Here is a 20,504-nt window from a genome sequence, read left to right as displayed (position 1 = left end):
GAGAATCGCTTGAACCTGGGAGGTGGAGGTTGCAGTGAGCTGAGATTGTGCCACTGCACTCCAGCCTGGGTGACAGAGTGAGACTCTGTCTCAAAACAAACAAACAAACAAACAAAAGATAGTGATAAAATCATTTCTAATTAGGAATAATTCAAAGCTACTTGAAGGAAGAACCTTCTAAAATATTCTGTCTACTCTTTAAACCATAAGCAACATGGTGAGCTTCAATCATTCAAATGAATATTTATTGTTTGCCTACTTCGCTGCAGGTAACTGATTAAAAAAAGGAGACACAAATATGAAAAAGATGCTCACAATTTCCTAATTTTTGTATTTAAATACCATTAAAATTGTCTACTAATTTGATTCCCATTATTACAGCATATAATGTATTTTAGATTAGAACACTTATAAACACTATATTATTTGAAGATATCTTACTATTACCTGACAAGGTCTAGAGGAGTGTGTCATTCCAGTTGCCATTCTAATTATTCTTCCCCTCTTCTTCATAGCCAACATTTTAAAAGAGTTCTCACTACTCATTGTTTTCATTGCCTCACCTCTCATTAACAAGTAAACATAGTCTTATTTGCATTACACTTAGCAGTTCATCAAAACAACTTTAACCTTTCCAGGAACTTCTTGGTTACTAATCCAAATGGACACTTACCATCTCATATCTTCCTTCGCCTATTGGTTGCCATTGATACAACTCCCTTTTTGAAGCAACACTGTACCTTGAACTCTGTATTACCACCCTACCCTAGTTTACCTTCTATCTCATTGGATGCTAAAATTGTCTCCTTTATGTTATTTTATTCTATCAGCAGCTAAAATATCTGGGTTCCTCAAGGCTTTGTCCTAAACAATTTCGCTTTCCACCTATCCACCTAGCTCCTGAATTTGCATGACTCGAAGACAAATCAAACAATATGTCAAGAAACAATTGAATATTTCCCTCACTATTATCAACTCCCCCAATCTGGTCATCTTCTTGTATTTTCTTCCTTAGAAAATGGCACCATTATTTATCCACTTGCTTCACCATAAATCTACAGACCTTTCTTATTACCTCACTTTCCCTCATTCCCACTTCTAATTCATCTCAAAATCTTGATTATCTCTCAGGTTGACCACTTATTTCCCATCTTCAGCATTACCATCTTCATAAATACTACCACCATCTCTCATCTGGACTATTGTAATGTACTACCACCTGATCTCCCTTACATTCACTCTTCCCCACCCTCTCTCACCTTACACAAAGTAATCATTCCAAAAACCATTTTGAATATATGTCAATTCCTTATATTCACATTTCCCCCCCACTCTCCACAAGGAATTAAAACTTGTTCATGTTCTTGGCCGGGCGCGGTGCCTCACACCTGTAATCCCAGCACTTTGGGATGCCAAGGCAGGCGGATCACGAGGTCAGGAGATCGAGACCATCGTGGCTAACATGGTGAAACCCCGTCTCTACTAAAAATACAGAAAATTAGCCAAGCGTGGTGGCCGGCGCCTGTAGTTCCAGCTACTCAGGAGACTGAGGCAGGAGAATGGTGTGAACCCGAGAGGTGGAACTTGCAGTGAGCCGAGATCACAGCATTGCACTGCAGCCTGGGCAACAGAGCGAGACTCCATCTCAAACAAACAAACAAACCAAAAAACTGAAAACTTGTTCATGTTCTTTAGATGAAGACTAAAATCTTTTCCTCACACACTAAGTCCTGCATGGCTTGACCCCTATTTCCATTTTCAGTGTCATCTCAAAATATGCTCCTCTTCACTGTTTCCATTCTCACTGAGCATCAGTCAGTCCCTTGAACAGTCCATGTTTCTTCTCAAAGCAGGGACTGTGTACAGGCTACTCCTATGGCTTGAGAGCCTTTAGTTATTTTCTTTCCCTCATTAAATCTTACCTATCCTTAGATGACTTGTCCTTAAGGCACACTCTAGAATAGGGTTTTTTTTGTTGTTGTTAAATGTTCTCAAAGAGCTGTATTCTTTTTCATAAGGCCCTCATTTCAGTTTGCCAAGTTGTGTTTTGGGTCCTGGCTCTGTCCTTGGTTTGATGTCTGATTATAAACAAGTTACTTAATCTTTGGATTTTTTGCACCTAAGAGTCACTCTAAATATATGTTGAATGAATGCCATAAAGGAAGGACTAATGTGATTAATAGCATGGATAGAGTGAAAATGGAAAAACTAAATGAACATTACTATACATAATCTGAGAATATACATATACTACCTATATATATGTGTATATATACACACATATATGTATATCCACAAATGTGTTACCTACATATACAAATATATACACATATATTCGTATACAGTGTGTATCCATATATACATACTATACATATAGTATATATGTATGTACATGCACACATACATGCATACACACACACAAATAAACTATATCAAAGTACAACTTTAGACACATTTTTACAAAATGCAAAAATAAATCAATGCCACCTACTATCAATTTCATTACTAAACATGTTTCTGAAAGTTGTTAAGGATGCATTTTGCAAAAGAAATTGAAAATACAAGTAATTATTTGTTGATGATATGCTCTTTTCTTAAAAATGACCATGAATTTCACCTTGAAACAATTATGTAGAAAAGTCCTCAATAACAAGACATGAAGTTTTTTCGTGTATTAATATTTTCAAATGTTCATTAAATTAGAAGTATTACAAAAGGTTTCAAAATTAGAATGTGACTTAAAATGTATGTGTAATTTTGATGCAGTAGAATATCTTTTTCTTTTCTACATTTTTAAATGTTTATCATAAAGCATAATTGTTAAATTAATAATGTGCTTTAAAATATGTAATGTCCTAAATTTAGAATATATGATTGTTTAGTAAGATAACTGATTCAAAAAGAACATATTTCATAGCTTTCATCTGTATCAAAAGCAATGTTAATAGGGAAAAAAATCAAAATCAACTTTTCAATAATTTAATAATATAAAATAAATTTGAATAAAATTAATTTTAAAATGTTTATGACAAGCATAATTAAAATAACATATCTCTACACAGGAGCAGACAACATTTTAGTAAATAGAGAGATATCTTACAAATAGCCAAAAACAACTCAAATTTACTTAAACAAAAAGAAGAAAATTGTTTTAAATTTCAGTTGTGTCTCATTAAAACAGTTTACAATATGGCTTCAAGAAGAAAAGGAATAGAAACTTTCAATTTTCTAAATCATTGTATATTCTTAGGATAATTATAGCTTGTACTTAGTTTCTCAATTTTTTTCTCTGAGATTTTTAAAGAGTTTGTGCTTATTATTTTGAGTGTCAAAAAATATGTAGATAATTAACTAAGAAATAATGGGGAGATTACTCACTGAATATGATTCTTAAAGGTTCATTGTGTTATGTGTGAATGCAAATTTCTGGATCTCATTCCAGTATCTTATGCATCCTAACATTTATCTTAAGCTATTTTAATTATCTTTGGATTTAGTGAGCCAACTTTCTGGTAAGCTGACCAAAAGGGGCAGAATGTGAGCCTAAGTGGGTAGACAGATTTGTGTTTTCTCATTTTTAAGTTAATTTGATATGTCATATGAGCCTAAAAAGATTCCTAGCAGGATCTAGACATACTTTTATTACAAAAACTTACAGATATTCATTTAAAATATACTAAATCAAAGTCATTTGATTTATTTTTATTTTTCAGAGATGTTCTGAAATTTACCTTGAACTCCTGGACTCAACAAATCCTCCCGCCTCAATCTCCTCAGTAGCTGGGACTATGTGTACACACTACCACGCCTTGCTGTCCTTTGATACTGATGAGACTATTTCATAAACTGGACATCTTCAAGAAAAGGGTTTTTACATAATCTAAAATCTCACTACTCCTTTCAAGTTAGCTGAATGAGAATATCCTGAATACTGGAAATATGGCATTTCATAGAAAGATGAGGGCATATGATTTCAAAAATCTCAAGAAACTGTTGGTTTTGGTTGATTTGTTGTTTAAAGTGACTACAGTATATTTAATGCCTAGGAAAAATGTGTAATCATTTATTTGGGATTTTCATGGAAATAGTAATTGGACCTCCTCCTTTTTGCCTGCTACTACTTCCAGTTCTTTCAAAAATGTTTTTATTCCAAAATAAAATGCAGACACAGAAATGCACAGAATAAATATATGGCTTAATGAGTTATTGTACAACCCAAATAAAGACTGCCAGTCAACCCAGAAGTTCTTTGCAAGTATGTGGCTTCAATAATAGCCTGGCCTGATTCTCAACTCCCTAAGTAACTATCATCTTAACCTTTATAAATGACTTTCTTGCATTCTTTTATAGCTGTATTACCCAAATATTCTTGGGACATCATAATTTAGTCTTCCTCATTAAAACAAATTATATATTTTAGTCTGTGTCAATCTATAAATTTTCTTTCTTGTCCTTACAATAATAAGTTAACCATTTATCTATTTACTTCTTGAAGAACCCAGGACTTTGCCTTTCTGGGTTTTGCTGTTAGATACCACTGATATTTCAACTTAGTTCTCTGCCTTTATCATTTCCTGCAAATGGTAGCTGAATCCAGAGACATGTTAAGACTCAGATTCTAGCCATTTGGCAAGCTATATACATAGCATTGTGTTCTTGCAAAAGGAAGCATGTAATGATTGTTTGTTTCTCTTTTTAAGATGTTTACGACTGTTAATGATTAATGCCTAGATCCATTATTTTATTGGGGTTGCAAAATGGTAATATTTTAATTCTACAGTTTACTTTTCATTTATTACCTGGAATCTTTTATAAGCAGACAGTACCCTCACTTATAATCTGGCTTCTCAGGGATACAGTTGACTTTTTGCTGCATTTGCCAGCTTTGGGGATAATGAATTTGTTTCCTATCATCTTGTTAAAGGTAGTTAGACAGGCAAGAGCAGGGCAGGAGAAGGCTCTCACCCTCCCACTAGGAATGTTGGGTGATGGTTCCGCAGTGATCACGTTGCCTCTCTAAAGGTGATAATGATATGAACAGGAGACAGGGAAATACTGAGTAGAAGAGGACAGTTCCCTGGGGAAGGCCCCACTCTCAAGCCTGGATACCTGCTGCCTTAAATGAGGACAGACATTCCTGTTTTCAAGTCCAAAAGTTGCCTTTTGGCCTGCCATGCCCCTATCCTGTACCTACACAAACCCTGAACCCCAGGCTCCAGAAGCAGATGAGGAAATGAGCAGATAAGGAAATGAACGGCAGAACCACATGGCAGAGAAGGTGAGAAGAGAAGGAGCATCTGAAAGTCTGAAGGAGCTTGGCTGTGGATGGTGGAAGAATCAGCTGTTGGACAGCGAAACCCCAGGGAAAGATCATCTTCCCACTCCATCCCCTGACCAGATCCCCATCCATCCCTCTGACAGCCATCTCCACCACCCAACAAAACCCACATTCACCATCCTTCAAGTTTGTGTGTCACCTGATTCTTCTAGGATGACGAACAAGGGTTCGGGATACAGAAAGCTGTTCACATTGGCTCTCTGCCCTTGCACAAAGGTAGAGGGTCCATTGAGCTGGTTAATACGTAAGCCATCTGTGGACAGCAAGCCATCTGTGGACAGCTTTTTTAAAAAAACACTGTAACACACGCCCATCTGGGCTCCAGGAGTCACAGGCTCCCACCCCTGGATGCTGCTGTAGGGCTAGAGCACAGTGGCCTGGGCCCTGCTCCTGTCCATCCGTGTGCTTCTGCTCCCGTAAGGGGTTTGAAAAGTAGCAGCAATCAATTTACTCATCCTGTGAGGAGGCTAGGGAACTCTCCTCTTCAGTAAACTGGCAGCCAGAACCAGAGAGAGAACATTTCTTGACAGTCCATACCTGTTACACTAAAGTGTTAATTGAATGTAGACACCAGGGAGAAGCAACTTTTCAGGCATGTGCATCAAGAGGCAAAATGGCAGAGTATGACCTTCTGGGGAAGTCCACTGGAAACGGAAATAAAGCCTCGGATAGGCACGTGCACAACTTCCTAAACACACTGTGCATACTCATTTCCCAAGGGTAAGGAGGGCACAGCTCATGTGGGCAGCCCGCCCTCAGGGAAGAATCATGGGAAAGGGGTGCAAGATGCAGGAGGCAGGCCAGTCTATAAAGTCCTAGGATTAAGATTAAACACTGCACTTGACCTTTACGTGCCTGTTTGGGTCTCTTCCAAGCGTACTTTCTTTCCTGTTCTAAAGCCTTTTAAGATAAACTTTCACTCCTGCTGTGAAACTTGCCTCATTCTCTTTTTCTGCCTTATGCCCCTCAATTGAATTCTTTCTTCTGAGGAGGCAAGAATTAAGGTTGCTGCAGACCCACACAGAACCACCACCAGTGACTTTGATAACTTCCACTGGTAACATTCTCAATTTCACCGGTTATTATGAACTCATCAGCTAAAATATATTTGATGGAGCTCAATTCATTGCAGTTGTTACATCACTGAAATTCAAATTGTCCTATCGTTGGCCAATGAAGCCTCTTTGAGTTTTATCCTGCATTCATTTGACATGACATTAGTAGCATTTGAAAGCTTCCTGACATCTAGCATCACAGAGTTTTCCTGGCTCATCTTGTACCTTTTCTGTCTCTGACCTACAAAAAATGATTTCTTCAGGAAGCTATGGCTTTTTTTTTTTTTAAATTTCAGTGAACATTTAGTTCAGCTATAATTTTTAGAATTTCTTTTATTCCTCTGATTTTGTTTTCTTTTTTAATGACATATGTCATATTTTGGATGTTCATTGACTATCTTTAGTATTTTTACTTATTTTCAAAACTTAAAAAAACTTCTATTTCTTTTTCTTTTATTTGTTTTTCTGTTTTTGTTTTTACTTGGTTTACCTCTTAAGGTATAACCTGTGGTGGTTATTCTATGTTATCTTCCTTCTAATTTAGTCTTGATTTCCAAAGTAATTTATTGTCCTTTATTTCTATTTTTTTTCTGTATTATGCCCCTTTATTCTGATTTTTATCATTGCGATTAATATAATTATCCTCACATATTCATTACTTATACACTTGTTGTGGTTTTAATTGTGTCTACCCTAAAGATATGTTAAAATCCTAACCTCTGTTACTTGTGGATGCTTCCGTAATTGAGAATAGAATCTTTGTAGATATAACCAGATTAAAATAAAGTCACACTGGATTAGGACGGGCCCTCATTTTATGACCAATGTCCTTATAAGGAGAGGTACATTTTGACACAGGCACACAGAGAAAACAGACACACCATGTGAAGACAGAAGACAGATACAAAGACACAAAGGGAAAAGGCAATGTAAAGGCCGAGGCAGAGAAAAGCACTTGCAAGCCAAGGATAGCCAGCAACCACCAGCACCTAGAGAAGGCACAGAAGGATTCCCCGCTAGGGGCTTCCGAGGGATCATGGCCCTTGAGATACCTTGGTTTTTTACTTCTAGTCTTCAAAACTGTGAATATAAATTTGTACTATTTTAAGTCATCTATTTCCAGTACTTAGTTATGGCAGCCCTAAGAAATAGATATCTTTCTTAATTTTTTCTAGATGGTTAAGGAATACTAGGTTACAGTTTTGATCTGATTTTGTAGGTATGCTTTTTTGGGAGTACTTTCACTGTTCATAGTGATATTATTTTGTTACATATCACTTTTGGTTATTCTTCCCTCAACTTTTGGAGTGAGTTGGTATCCAGGATTTATTTTCCTTACTTTTTATTTATTTATTTTTTCACACTGCCTTCTGTTGAGTTTAAATATATGCTAGACTTTTTTTTTTTCTCCTGAGTTTTGAGTTCTCTTCTCCCATTTTTGTCCAGACATCCTTTTTTTCTTTATCTTTATTATTCCTGTATTCCTCAATTTTGATTCCTCTCCCAGAAGTTTTTTCTTAGCATGGGGCCTTGACATGCAGGGTATCTCTCACCCATTGTTTTTGAGAGTTCCTGGGGGCAGACTGCTCCAGCTCCTTCAGATTTTTTACTGTGTATCCTTTGCACTAACCTGCCATTTATCATGGGCAAAATTTCCTCTTGATTTTGACAGGTCTTTTCATTTGGGCCTGTTGTGGTCTTCAAAAATACATTGGCTATTTGAGGGCTCTTCAGTTCTTAGGACATTCAGTTGCCCCTCAGTGCTTTCTTCTTTTTCCTAAGTAGATATTAACGATATGTTGTTGGTCGTGCAGTTTTTGTGGATTTACCTACACTCTTTGGGATTCAATGGGATACTTTATTACCTAGTTTTGTTGTAAATTTTGTGCATGAGTGTTGCCTTTAATGTCTAGTTGCTTCCATGCAAGGATTCAGAGAGATTGAGAAGCAATGTTGCTGCCACTCTTTTCCTAGTATCTGTACTTAGTGCTTTTATCATATTCATTAACTAAAATTTATTGAGCACTTACTATATGTCAGTCACTGGGCCGAGCATTTTACTTCCATTTTGTTAGTACCCATAGCAGCCTTATAAAGCTGATGTCACTAGCTACATTTTAATCTGAATTATACAAATGTACTAGAAATAAATCAATAAGGTAACTTGTCGAATGCCAAACAGCTACAAGTACCTAAGACTAACTTAGAATGTTTGCTTCCAGAGCTCACACTCTTAGCAAATGTGGTGTATTTTTTTACACAAAAGACAGAAGGATAAGCCTCTTAATCCAAAGTAATGAAAATGTCAAAAAGTCAAGACAACTGCTGGAAAATAACATATTAATGAAAATGCATAGCACTGTAAACAATCTTCTATGGAAACAGATTTTATTGGTATAAAAAGTGTTAAAATATTGAGCACAGAAAGAGTGCAAATGAGGAAGAGACGGTGACTGCCAAGTAAGCTCACTTTTGGCTTTTGTCCAGAGACAGGCCTGATCCCTTTCCTGCAAGAACTTGTAACTGAGATGGAGAACCCAAAACATTAACAAATAAAACTATCAAGTACATTGCAAAGATGAATTCCAACAACCACCCTTTCAAAAATAGTTGTTGTACACTGACTTTGTGAGAGTCACGGTGTCCTGTTCCGTACAAGAAGGGATAATTTATTTGGCATATTTCCTTCCCTCAGAGAAGTTTCCATTTAGTGAGGAAGAGAAGATGTGATCATGAATAATTTAAAATAATAAATAATGAGAATCCGTTATTGCTGCAAATAATAAAACCTTTAGAAGTTTAGAGGAAGGACAGGGCACATGTGACTTGGGTGAGAATGGGCACGTAAATTGGAACTCGGAGGTTAAGTGAGAACTTAAAAGAAAATGAGAACCAGAAGGAGAGACATAAAAAAAATAACATATTAATGGAGAGATGATAGCAGTGAGTTGATGTCCTCAGGACAAAAATAAATAAATAAATACATACATACATACATACATACATACATACATAAGCCTGCAGGACTTGCTAAGTATTTTAAGTAGCTTATCACTCTTTCACAGATCAGGAAACAGAAAATTTTAATAGTTGAGGGAACAAGGTAAAGTCTGTGGCTTTCATGTAGGAGTGAAGGAATCTGAGGGGGAAAGAAAAAACAAAGAAGTTTGTAAGAGACCTTGGACAATGCCCTCCAAGAGGCTGGGATGGTGGATGTTCACAGAGTGAATAGAAGGCCCAGAAAATGCACCAGAAAATACATTGCATCATTTACATAAACATAGAAATTGTGAAAATAGATGAATTAGGGTTCCCGGATCCTTATAATGAGTGATCCATATGAATCCTTAAGCTTTTTCCGTAGCACAAGGTTTTCTGAGTGTTATTCAGCAAATTGTTCATTCCTGATCATCTGCCACTGATCCTGTTTGAATCCAAGCTGCCCTCAGGGTTACCGTTGGAGATGTATTAATCAGGACTCATATCAGATAAGATGGCTTGACAGTTTAGAATCTCAGAAGCTGCATTGGTAATGGAGACATAAAGCTTCATTTTAATGCTAACGAACACCATCCTTCTGTTACCTCAGAACTTTTATAAAAGAAAGGATTCGGGTTACTGAAGGGATGAACTGTATCAGGTCCAGGGAGGCAACCCTAGACCCGTTTTCATATCATTTTGTACAGGAAACAATTCCACAAGGTAAAAAAAAAAAAAAGTAATGCTGCTTTTAAGTGAAACAGAAAAAGGGAAAGAATGACTATTGTTGTGTTATTTCAACTAGATGCTTAAGATATTTTGACTGCAGACGCTAGCCACAGAAAATAAGTCCTCACTTTCATTAGTCCTAAAAATTGTTCAGTCTCTGGCAAGTGGAAATGCAATACTTTTTGAAAATGTATTTTAAAATTTATTTCCTCATAAAATGCAGTCATGGCATTTTAAGTATATGCATTTACCTAGATTTTGGCACATTCATCAAGTTGTGTATTTGCTGGAATACATAAACGGGTACATATTTTACATGGTATTTAAATACAATTAAAGCAAATATAGAAAATGCTCCAAATCTTAAAATTAGTTTTGTATTCAGTAACTTATCAAAAAAGTAAAGTGTCAATCATATTTACTAGCTGTATAGTATAATTACAATCAAAAGAAACTGTTGTTTCACAATTTGATTTTAGGAGAGTGTTAGATCAATGTTATTGACTTAAGGGATTCATTCATTATTTATTCTAAACTTTGTTTATTACCAAAGTTTCATATGGAGACTAATTATTTAGATGAGAAACTGCAACTGTCTAAATTAATATTAGGAAAATTGAGCATTTACCCTGAGGCAGCAAAATAAGACTTTGTCAGGAAGCCGAACTGAGGTTATACGCTACAAAATGGCTAAAATTGGCCATTAAAGGGAAATCTTCTACAACCATTATTTCCCACTAGAGCATAATTAAATACAAATAATAAAGGCTGCATTGTCTCTTACGTTCCACATTTCCATTTGCAGAAAATGGATTCATGAGTGGCAGCTGTCAGAGGGGCTTGGCTTATTGACACCAACCAGTTGAGGCTTTCTAATTGTGTAGTCCCTGAAGAAATAGCACTTTCTACTGTGGGATCACCTTTGACTAAAGCAGAAAATTTTATGGCCACAGTAAGTGGCAACTAAATAAAGACTCAGCTTTGAAACAGAGGTAGATAAACAAAGGCTCTGGACAAATGAGGTCACGTTAGAAACAAGCTTTCTTTTCATTCATGAAAGCAACCCCGAGTACTGCTGAAGCAAAATCAGTAGAGGATTGCTACCCATCCCTTTGAAAATTAGCTTGGAGGGCTGGTGGGTCATATAAGTATAATCACTCAAACATTTTTGACAGCAACTCTCTTTAGCAAAATCTTTTCCCATTCATATACTGACATTTATGAATTCATTTAATGTCTCCAAAAATTCTTCCAGGTAATTTTTTAACTTCTCATTCAAAGTATGGGAAGCAATATGAGCTCCAGAGCTGGAAGTAGCAATGTGGTAAGGATTCAATATAGTGGGCTAGTAAATTTAATAAATTTAAACCCATTCTTCTGCTCCATGTGAAAATAGATATTTTGAGTACATTCTATATGCCAGATATTATATTAGGCATTGGCATAGTACATATAATATGTATTACATATGATATCCTTTCTGGTCTTCAGAAAAATCAGAATATTACTATATTTCATGAACCCCGAATATAGTATACGCTTACACAAAGTCATGTAATTGAGAAAAAAAAAATAGAGGGTAAATAATTGGCCAAGAGTGTTGGCTTACATTAGTAATCTCACCATTTCGGGAAGCCAAGGCCAGAGGACCAGTTGGGGCCAGGATTCAAGACTAGCCTGGGTAATATAACGAGAAACCATCTGTACAAAATTTTTTTTAAAAAACCAGTCAGGCATGGTGGTATATACCTGTAGTCTTAGCTCCTTTAGAGGCTGAGTCAGGGAGACTGTTTGAGCCCGGGAGTTCGGCATTGCAGTGAGTAGTGATCATGCCACTGCACTCCAGCCTGGGTCACACAGTGAGGCCCTGTCTCAAAAAAAATAAATAAATAATAAAAAATAAATTATAAGTTACAGAATCTCAGGAGCAAACACTATCAAATATCCAAGTAATTATTAATAAAAAGAGAGTAACATATAGAGTTCAACTATTGATTATGATTATAAGAAATAAGACCAAAGTTTAAAAACCAGGTGAAGTGCTGTAATGAAAGGCATTTTCGTTTTCTCCTTTTTCTTCCTCTCCTTGTTTCTTTTGTCCTCTATTTCCTTCTCTTGCTAAGATTGCTTTCACTAAATTTTGCATAAAACTTGGTTTCAATCACATGTCCTATGTCCTATATTGTTTTTTAAATTGTGCCTTTGGGTTTGGAGAAATAAGAATTGTTTTCTTTCTTTCTTTATTTTTTAACAAATGGTCTTGCTCTGTTACCCAGGCTGTAGCGGTGGTAGAATCGTAGCTCACTGCAACCTTGAACTTTTTGGCTCAAGTGATCCTCCTGCCTTAGCCCCTAGATAGGACTACAGACCAGGTGTGTGACACCATGCTGGCTAATTTTTGTATTTTTTTCTTGAGATGGGGTCTGTCTATGTTGCCCAGTCCAGTCTTGAACTCCTGGCCTCAAGTAAATGATCCTCTCACCTTAGCCTCCCAAAGTGCTGTGATTACAGGCATGAACCAACACATCCAGACACAGAATTTTTAATAAATTCAATATAAAAAGTCAAAATATTTTAGTAAAAGAGGTATATATATATACACACACACACATATATATATGCATATATGCAAAAATATATTCTTAGCTTATGTCATTAAAATATTTCAAATAAGTAAATTTGAAAACAGAACTATCATTGAATCTCTTCTTATCCATTAGGATGCACCTAATTTCACACCACATATATGGATATACATGGCTAACTGCATAAACAAATTGGAGACAGATGAGTTATATATTTTCTACAAACATTTAACTATTTTTTTCCCTCTCAGGAGGTTTGTAGTCCTTGCCAAATGATTGCATCAAAGAGCTGCCCCAGCATAATGTACACTCCAGCTGTTTCTCACCCTTCAGTTTTCTTCCCCAATCATTCCCCAGTTGCTCCTATTGCCCCAGTTGACCCCTAATCCTCTTTTCTGTATACATAAAAATTATTACTATGGGAAAACCCAAGGACATATTTTATAAAACTATCTGAAATATTTCTCAAGTTAGGATTCTTAAAACTATGTAAAGCATATCTTTTATGTAATCTATTCTCACTCAATGGCACTGAAACCGATTAGTCTTTGATCTACTCCTTTGTTTGAGAAGGTTTTCTCAAATGAGTTTCTTACAATTGGAAAGAGGCACACTCTGTTTTTGACAAATTCCTTCTTCCTTTTTCTAATGTGTGTGCCATTTCTCTAGAGATAAACTATAAATCAAACAAGGGCATAAAAATTTTAGAGTCCTATTTCATAGAAAATTCTGGTTCCACAGGTGCCAGGTGTAGAGGATCACCAATCCAATACATTAATGCTCACTGAGACCAATCCAGACTTAGACAAAAACATCTCCTGCTGGTCTTTCCTACATGGTCTAGTAGCAGCTGAGAGGCTGTAGAAAACACAGAAATACTATTTCAGCCTGAGATGACTGTGATAGAAGAAGATCTGACATAATACAACAGGATTTTGCAAGCTCTTATTACCTATTTTAATAATCTGTCACGAACGTAACGAACACCCTGAAGGAACTAACATTCGTTACAATAGGTATTGTAAAAGCAGAAGGGTAACCCTCACTTCATTTAAAATATATTTCAAAGATATACTATGTACAAAGAATGGTAGTGGGTACTAACTCTGCATTGAAAAAAAAGGTAAAAATATCAACCATTATCTTCTCTTTCACTGACAGACATACAAAAGCAAAAGCTTAAAGAATCAAGACCTATATGAAAATGTTCACATTAACTATGAAGCAATGAGTCCCGTAAATTGCAGCAGTTAGGAAGGGGTAAGCAGGGTATTGGTTTTCTATTTCAAATGATTCTTAAATAATAAATTAGATTCTTAATAGGATGATTGGTTGACCTGTACCATAATAATGTTTTTACCATCAGACATACTTTTAATAAATGTTTGAACAAACTGATCAGTGGGTGACAGAAAATAATAATCAAAAGCTTCGTGGCAAATACAAGATCATTAACAATATTTAATATGCTTAATATTTGAAGTGGGTTTCCAAGGACTTGCAACAGATTTTCAACTGTCTATATTAGAGTTTAATAAATAGGGCAAGTTTGGGGAAAAGCATATTAAAAAGTTCTTTGTAATATTTTTAGGTCAATGGAATGTAGAGTTCAACTAAATGGGCTCTGTTCTTCCAACAGAAAATGAACATTCTTTATGGATTGAATTTTAACAAATAACATATCTAATTACTCTTTTCCTTCTTTTGAATTTTAATGAAGAAATCTGGTATATGAGTTTAAATCAAAAGGAATTCAAAAGGCAACTTGATCAATGTGATTGGCCAATATATTTGACATTTATTATCCACAAATATTCTGCAGAAGCAATTAAAATGGCATCAGCCATAAAAACAAATGTATAATTTTGAAATAAATCCAGAAGCATGCATTTTTCTGAGAAGCAGTAATGACTTCAGTGCAGGACATTTCCTGGGGATCACTGACTGATACAGATTTATTGGGCTCAGCTTTTGCAAAACCCTCAGATTTTCCCAAGCAGCCATTATTGTCCTGAAATTGCCCTTCATGTCCATTATTTTTACTTAATTAAGTTTCTGTATTGGGGAAATATCACAAATAGTAAAAATACAGTAATACATAGTGTAGACTTACTTTTCCTGATCTTTTTTTTTTTTTTTTTTGATTTTTTTTTTTTTTTTTTTGACAAATGATACACAAGAAAGTTTCTTTCCTCGTAATTCAAAAGTCTAGGAAATAAAACTCGCATTATTCTGAAATTAACATGATGGCATTTAAGGAGAAAAAAGATTATGCTTATTGTTCTTAAAAATCACTAGAAATTTCAGCTTGGCATTTTATTGAGATGATATCTTATTTAAGGCATTTACACACTCTAGTTACCAGAAGAAAATGCTGGAGCCCTACATCATATAATTCAAAATAGAAAGAGTGGCAAATTATGTAATACGTGTAAAAATGTTCAACAAAGTTTTGAGGTTTGCCAAAGTGACTACTTGATACTTTAAATATGTATATTTATTTATAGACAATAAAAGTTATTTCAAAAATTTATACTTTGTTGCCTATTTTTGCCATACGCCTTCAGCAAATGCTGTCAGCTTACTCAGTAGGCCTTCAGTAAAGGAAGATAATATACAATGAGCAACATGAAGAGACACATACATGGAATATTCTTCTCATTTAGGAGCAATTTCTCCATTGTCAGTATAGTGAATGTGATTTTATTACTATTAACCAGTTTTCAAATATAAAGAGAGGAAGCAAAATGTAGTGGTTAAGGCTGCAGTCTCTATAGCCAGATAAAATGTGTTTAAGGCTTTCTCAATTCACTCTCACTGTGCCTCATTCAGTTTCCTCGTCTGAACAACAGGAAGAGTAATACACCTACTTTATTCAGCTAGAATGTGGTAAAACAAGTAATGCATGCAAAGGGCTTAAAACCAGGCCTAGCACAAAGAAAGCATTCAAAGGCTGAGTGTGGTGACTCATGTCTGTAATATTAGCACTTTGGAAGACAAAGGCTAGAAGATCCATTGAGTCCAGGAGTTCAAGACCAGCCTGGGCAAGACAGCAATACCCCCATCCCCACAAAAAGAAAAAAAAAAGCACTCAAAGAATGCTACCTGTTATTATTACAATACCCAAAGACATTGCATTCTGTAAAATCAGAAAGTTTGTCTTCTTTACCACTGCTCCTAACACTTTGGTGAATCTAAGCGAAGCACTGGATAACTAGAGTTAACACTCAAACTTAGGAGAAACTTGAGCTATATTCAGAGAGGTAGCCCTAATTAGCCTTTGATATCATTTTAGAAATGATGGGTGCAGCAAACAGGGGTTGTTACAGTCAGTGGAATATAGGTAAAAGCACATTTTTGAGCCATAGTGTAGGTCAGGGAACTGTCGCTGTGGCTGCCATCTCGTCTTCTACAGCTGCTGCTGCTTTGTCTTCCTGGGTAATTAATATCAAGAACACTACTTTAGAGCCCAAGGCCAGACAGAGGCAAGCATCTCCCAAGGGTTTTGTAGCTGAGTCTCTAGCCCCAAGGATTGCAGCTGCACGTATTATAGTTAATTCCTGTGCCTTCTAACCTGCAGGGACGGCTGCAGCTGGGGCTTGCTCCTGTTCCAGGGCAGCAGCAGACTCCTGTCCTCTAGGCCTAGTGATTACTGGTCCTTTTGGCTCTTTGGTTGAATGAACCTGGAAAAAAGTATAATGACTAGTTGTTCAAGTCTTTTGCTGACAGATGTGTTATTTCATCTTAAAACCGTTGTGCTTATATTCGCCCTTTTATCATTCCAAATGTGTTGTAAGAGGCAAAAGAGAAAGCTTTTGTTAATGCTCTTTGTTGAAATCTATTTCCACCAAATTAACTTTATAAAATTTGTGAAGTCTGATTACACACAGAATGTTCATTTTTATTCAATGTTTTGCATAAAATAAAGGCCAGTTGTTTCGAAGTGACAAATATTGTTACCATTAATTTCTTTAAACACCTTCAGAATAATAATTGGCTTGTTTATTTAGGAACAAGTGGTGTAGGTTTCATGTGTTTCTTCCCTGGTATTTACTGTCATTTTTCTTTGCTTGTTTGGAACAGGGTCTCGCTCCATTACACAGGCTGAAGTGCAGTGGTGTGATCATGGAGCCTGGAATTCCTGGACTTAAGCAATCCTCCTGCCTCTACCTCTCTAGGAGCTGGGACTACAAGTGCATTTCCACCATGCCCAACTAATATTTTAGTTTTTCTTTTGTGGAGATGGGGGCTCGCTGTGTTGACTAGGCTTATTGCAAACTCCTGTGCTCAAGTGATCCTCCTGCCTCAGCACTCCAAAGTATGTTGTTTGTTAAAAATAAGATATATTCCTCACATTCTTATTTAATTTCTTATTCTTCCTTTATCCACACTCTGTTGTTTCTTTCCACATATTGTTGCTGCTCTTCCAGTCTGGATTATAATACTAATAACCTATAATGACTGTATGCATTTGGATAAATCTTACAGTTCATAAAGTTCTCGCACATACATTTTTATTTGAGTTTTATAACCAGTAGGAGGTGAGCAGAATAAGGAATATTATCACATTTTAAGACTAAACAAACTGAGGCATATGCAAGATTAAATGATTTGTCAAAGATTTATAAGATTGAAATAAGGTCTTGTCCGGTATTCAAAACACCTGTGATTCCACTATGTGTCCCAAGGCAGGGTGGCCTAATTGAGTGAACATTGGCTTTCAAGTCAGAAATACCTGGGTCTAAAACCTGGTTCTGTTACTTATTACTTCTGTTACTTAGGGTGATGAACCATCTTGAATTACCTTAAAGCTAAAAGTAGAAATTCCAGATAATTAAACAGAGATGGAGTTTAAAAACTAGGATAAATAAAGCAAAACAACAGAAGGCTATAAGTAATTGGTAAGAAAAAACCAGCTCTTATTAGCTTGACCATATTCTCTCTACTTTTACCTTTCCACCTCAGCCTACTGTTCAAATAAAAGTATATTTTTTTGTTAACCATAATAAATTACAGGGTCTTGAAGAGAAAATAATCAAGTCTTAGCAATCCCATATGGTTCAAACTAATACTTACAAGGTCTTTCTTGAACCTCTCGTGTCCTCTCAAGCCTTCATGATGTTTTCATTTTGTTTTGGCTTTAATATATATTTATTAAAAATATTTTTGAAAAGGTTATATATACACATCTTTTAAAAATTTAAAATGTGCAGAATACTATTCCGAAAAAAATGTCTCTTACTCATCCCTGTTCTCTAGCCACCCAGTTTTATCCCCTTGAAGCAAACACTGATAGAAGACACTCATGACTCTTTCCAAAGATACTTTATTCATTTTTAAACAAGCATACATAATGTATCATTCCTAAATTTTTTTTTTTTTTTACTAAATGGTTGTCTAATGTACTCGTTTTATCTCTTGTTGAAACAAAGCAAAAAAATAAAAATAAAAAAATAAAAAAAATCCTGACTGACATTCCCCATAGACTACATGCAATGGATAAAGAGAATGACCCCAAAAGAAAATTGGGAGTATCCTTAAAGGGAAGGACATATGATTTAGGCAAAACCAACAGATGTCAACTCACTAATTAAAAGCTCCAAGCTGAGATAGTAGCCTCAAATCAGTGCTCCCAGGGCCTCTTTAAAAGTAAGCGTACATAAAATCCTGCATATATAACATATTCTTAACTAGATGGTGAGCTCTCAGAGGGCAGGGAGTTGAATTTAAGCATATTTAGTTCTTGACAAATAAAAAGCATATATATGCTTTGAGGGCATAAATGAATATTTTGTTACTTACTGAAATTTTTCTCAAGAATTTCAGCAAGACCCACTTAATTTTGTCATCCAATGTGCATCTATTATAAGCAGTTGTTTTCTCATGTGTATCTGCTTGGAAACCGTTTCTCTAAATCTTAGTAAACAATTTAAGTTTAATATACTTGAGTTACAAGGCTATAGTGTTTATTTCTTTTAAATGCATGCCACTGGTAGTGAAGGTTTTTTTTTTTTATTTGAGTGAAATCCTGTTCTTTGTTAGCATAGTAGAAAGGTAGAGTGGAACATGAAGGCTAGATGACTATTTAGCCAAGTCACTGAACAATAGATACTGTTATCCATTTGAAAGAGAGTATGAAGTATAGTACAAAAGGTAATTTTTAATGTAAAAAAGTCATATGTAAAAGGAACACAGAGATCATACTTTCTATCTGTAGTAAACATAGTCCTATGGCTCTTGCAGAGACTGATATTAAATAACACTTGTAGGAGGTCATTGATTTGGACTGAGCTCTTTGCCCAGGCCTTAACAGACCAAACCAAAATGGAGTCACTTGTGTTAAAGTTCTACATAACCAAACTTTGTTTATCTGATCTTTCAAGAAATCAGGAGAAAGATAATAGCCAAATCCCCGAAGAGACCTATTTGAGTCAACGTGTTAACAAGTCTCCTCTGCTTTAATCTTTACAAGGAAAGTAACCTGAAGTAACCTGATGCTAACCAATCTGCTGTGTGTTCCCTGTTTCTGCTTTCTTCAGCTCTTTTCTGCCTATAAAGCCAAACTCCTCTGTCCAGCTCATTGGAAAACCCATTCCATTTTATACAAGGAGGTGTTGTCTGATTTTAGAATTGTTAATGAAAGTCAATGAAATCTTTAAAGTAAATTTGTTGTAATTTTGTCCTTTGACACTGGCAAGCAATTCTCATCATGTTACCAGTCAGTAGTATAGACTTGAGTGTCACTGACGTGCTACAGAGCACATAGAAGAACTGAAAAGTAAAGGAGGAAAGGATAAACCTGTTTATCTCACATGTTCTGTTCCTTTTTAATGGGACAGGAAAAAGTTTTTATTTCAGGGCTGTCTTGCTAAGATCATAACATTGAACTTCAATTAAACAGGAGTGCACACAGCATTAAGAAAAAAGATACCTGAATATTACCCCTGACCGATGGACAGACAAGTCCTCAAATATACCAAGCACATGCTCCTCCCTTCCAGCAAGGCCTTGCATACCAGGCCTCAATACTGGGGTCTGCTATGGTCTCATTACTTGTGTCCTCCAAAATGCCTATGTTGAATCCTAACCACCAAAGTGATGGTATTAGAAGGACTTTGGAGAGAAGATTTGGTCATGAAGGCAGAGACCTCATGAATGAGGATTAATGTCCTTATAAAGAAGCCCTGGGGAGAACCCTCACTCACTACCATGTAAGGACTCAGGGAGAAGGTCATCTATTAATCAGCGAATGTGCCTTTTCAAGACACTGAATGGGCTGGCACCCTGACCTTGAAATTACCAACTCCCAGAACCATAGGAAATACATTTCCATTGTCTAGAAGCCAACCAGTTTAGGGTGTATCTTTTATAGCAGCCTGAAAAGACTAAGACAGTGTCTGGTTGAAAGAAAGGAGTACTGAAAGAGGGAAAAAAAGACCTCGATCCAGAGGCTAGCAATAAAAAGAAATATATAAGACAACAAGCTTCACTAAGTTCCTCTACACGTTGCAAGTTTAGATTTAATTCAAAATATGATTAGGCTCAGTATTTATTTATATCTATAAACTTCAAATTTTTACTAGAATTTAATGAGACTTTGTAAACTGAGAATTAATATTTTAATATTGTGCTCTCTGCATCTAATACAGCAATGCACATGTTATGTGCTCAAATGCCTAGGTTTGGATAACATAAAATTTAGGTTCTGATTATTTTAGAATTTAAGAGTCTTCTGGCTCAAACTTTCTTACTTACAATTTATGTATTTAAAAAGATATCAAATTTTAAGGTGCTACCAGTTTAATGAGTTAGGAGGTT

The sequence above is a fragment of the Mandrillus leucophaeus genome, unplaced genomic scaffold, assembly GCF_000951045.1.
Source record: "Mandrillus leucophaeus isolate KB7577 unplaced genomic scaffold, Mleu.le_1.0 Scaffold184, whole genome shotgun sequence".
NCBI classification, from domain to species: Eukaryota; Metazoa; Chordata; class Mammalia; order Primates; family Cercopithecidae; genus Mandrillus; species Mandrillus leucophaeus.
Note: the sequence above shows the minus strand (reverse complement) of the source record.